Source organism: Nannobrachium achirus, assembly GCF_963921795.1.
Source record: "Nannobrachium achirus genome assembly, chromosome: 24".
In the NCBI taxonomy this organism is placed as follows: domain Eukaryota; kingdom Metazoa; phylum Chordata; class Actinopteri; order Myctophiformes; family Myctophidae; genus Nannobrachium; species Nannobrachium achirus.
Genome location: NC_137831.1, coordinates 38,195,630 through 38,198,612, shown reverse-complemented (window position 1 = coordinate 38,198,612; position 2,983 = coordinate 38,195,630).

Below are 2,983 nucleotides of genomic sequence, written 5' to 3'. Positions count from 1 at the left end.
AAAGTTTGAGAATACTGATTTAGACCAAAATGCAGGTTTAAATTAAATGGATTCTGCAATGAATCTCTGTATTAACAATTCAACAAGATTTTATATAAGGCTCCCTCATTGTATCACGATATATATGATATCTCTGAAAAGGCATATCGTGGAGACATTGTATCGTCTCAACGATATTTATCACCATATCGCCCACCCCTAATTCCTGCTCTTCGTTTCAAGAGTTTATCACAAGCTAACCTTTCCTACGTAGATGTTTAACCATTTCTGACAGCAAACTCACAATTCATGAGAGAGAGAGAGAGAGAAGCAGAGAAGCAGAGAGAAAGGAAGATATAACGAAAGAAAGCGAGAAACGCGAGCATGAATAAGAGATCATAAACATGTTTCATTTATACCTCGTTGCGCACCGGAAAGAAGCAGCAGATCTATAAAGCTCGCTGCGCGTTGCGCTGCGACGCAAGCTCGTAGATCTGCCACACTTGTTCGGGGCTCACAAAAGTGTTACAAAGGTGTGTGTGTGTGTGTGTGTGTGTGTGTGTGTGTGTGTGTGTGTGTGTGTGTGTGTGTGTGTGTGTGTGTGTGTGTGTGGTGTGGTGTGTGTGGAGAGAGAGAGAGAGAGGGGAGTCTTAAAAATTCAAAAGGAAGAAAATAATGCGAGACGATGGGTGGTTGAGACTTGGAGACCACATATCAGCGAGAGGGGGAGAGGCATGAGCGACAGAGTGTGAAGAGAGAGAGAGAGAGAGAGAGAGAGAGAGAGAGAGGTGGGGGGGCATGGCATGTTCTCTGTCACAGTGATTGGTGTGGGGGGGAGGGGGGAGGGGGGGCTGGGGGTGCAATGTGACAAAAGGCCTGGCTAACTCACAGTGACCGCCAGTGACGTGCAGAGAATGTTAGAGAGGCAGGGGCTGAAATGTCTAAAGGGGCCTTTTGGTTGGAAATATCAAAATTAGCAGACCTCCAAGCTCACAGCGTGTCGCGCTGAGCTCGGAGGTCGGCTATTTTCGGTGCTTTTCGGTGCTTACCACACTGAACTAAGCATGATCAAGTGAACCCTGGAGATGTGGCGTAACGGCATGCATTTCTACACAGAAAGGGCAATTCTTTCAACATAAGATGCTGTATTCAAGTTCAGGAGAGTTTGGACAAGGCAATTCTCTTGAATGCTGCCTTCGGGTATGGCATGGAAAGGAGGGCATTTGCATTTCTTTCACCATAGTAAAAACTGCATTCATGGTCTGGAGAGGGCACTTTTTACAGACAGCTAAAAAGGGCAGGGGCTCAAGCCCCCTTTGATGTCTATGTGTGCACGTGCCTGGCTCAGAACGAGAGAGAGAGAGACAGCGAGAAGCAGAGAGGAAAGGCTCATTTTATGCCTCCTCACATGAGCCAAGGCGCTTGGCGGAAATAACCGATCTCCAACTGAAGGGGGGAAAAAGGAGGGAAAAAAACGGCTGAAGCATAAATTATGTCGAGGAGACGGCCTATATAGGGACGGGGGAAAAAAGAGAATGAATGGGAGGGGAAGAGAGTGAAATGGAGTGAATAGACGGATGGATGGGGGAGAGCGGTAGATCGACAGAGAGAGAGAGAAACCAGGCACGTGCACACATAGACATCAAATCAAAGGGGGCTTGAGCCCCCGCACTTTTATCCATCTGTAAAAAGACCAGACCATGAATGCAGTTTTTACTATGGTGAAAGAAATGCAAATGTCCTCTTTCCATGCCATAGCAGAATGCAGCATTCAAGAGTATTGCCTTGTCCAAACTCTCCTGAACTTGAACGCAGCATCTCATGTTGAAAGAATTGTCCTCTCTGAAACCAAGCATCGAAAATAGCCGATCTCCGAGGTCGGTATTTTCACCAAAAGGGCCCTTTTTAGAAATTTCAGCCCCTGCCTCTCCAACATTCTCTGCACGTCCCTGAGAGAAACCAATTCCCACCCCCACCTGCTCACCCCCTCCAACACCTCACCCCAGCACCTCCAACCTGCTTTTAGGTGCAGCAATAGGATGGAGAAATAATAACGAGGGGAGGGGCGGAGAGGAGAGAGGGAGGAATTGAGGACAACGCAAGGGGCGGTCCGAGGAAGAAGGGAGGAGAGGAGGAAACGAGATCGGATTTTATTCAGCGTGCAAAAGAGGAAGAAAATCTCTCATACCAGGGGCGTCAATTGGGTATGGCAGGGGGTATGCAGCTGCCATACCCTGGGTCCAGGGGGGGAAATAAAAGTCACTTTTAAATATAAATCCACGAGTGTCTCTTTGTCTATCTGTGCTGGTTATTATGTTGTTCATTAAAATAACTACAAATGCAAAATTTCACAAAATGGTCACTTTAACTCATTGAGTGCCAATCCCGAACTAGTTCGGCTTTATTATCGTATCGCAGAGTGCCGATCCCGAACAAGTTCGGCTTAAAAAAAAAAAAAAAAAAAAAAAAAAAAATTGAAAAAAAAAAAATTGAATTTTTTTTTTTTTTTTTTTTGGACCCCATCAAATCTAGTGAACATGATTTCAATCGCGATTTTGCATGTTCCACCCCCATACAACCCCATCTAACATACAGGGCAGCCATGTTTGTTTACATAACATGTAAAACATAATGGCGATTATCTCAAGAATGCCTGAACGGATTTCCAATCGGATTTTTTTGTTTGAAAGCTGTGAACAAACTGCACAAATCCACTCCAATGCAATCCAGGATTGCATTGGATTTTTTAGAGCTCATTCTTCTCTGTTTTTTTCCCATGCATGAGGTGTGCAAGGTTTAATCATGGCTAAGTTGACAAAAATAAGGCTTCTAAAATGCTTGGTAGCCAATAGCTAACTTCAAGCTAACTTCATCCTCTTCCTGTACATGCACAAAGGAAAGTGTTCAGGCAAGTCATGGCTGCAGGGCTTCTGCATATACCAGCATATCTCTATGGGATTTTCTATGGCCACTGGGCGCCCTCTAGTGGTGAAAGGGGTGGCAC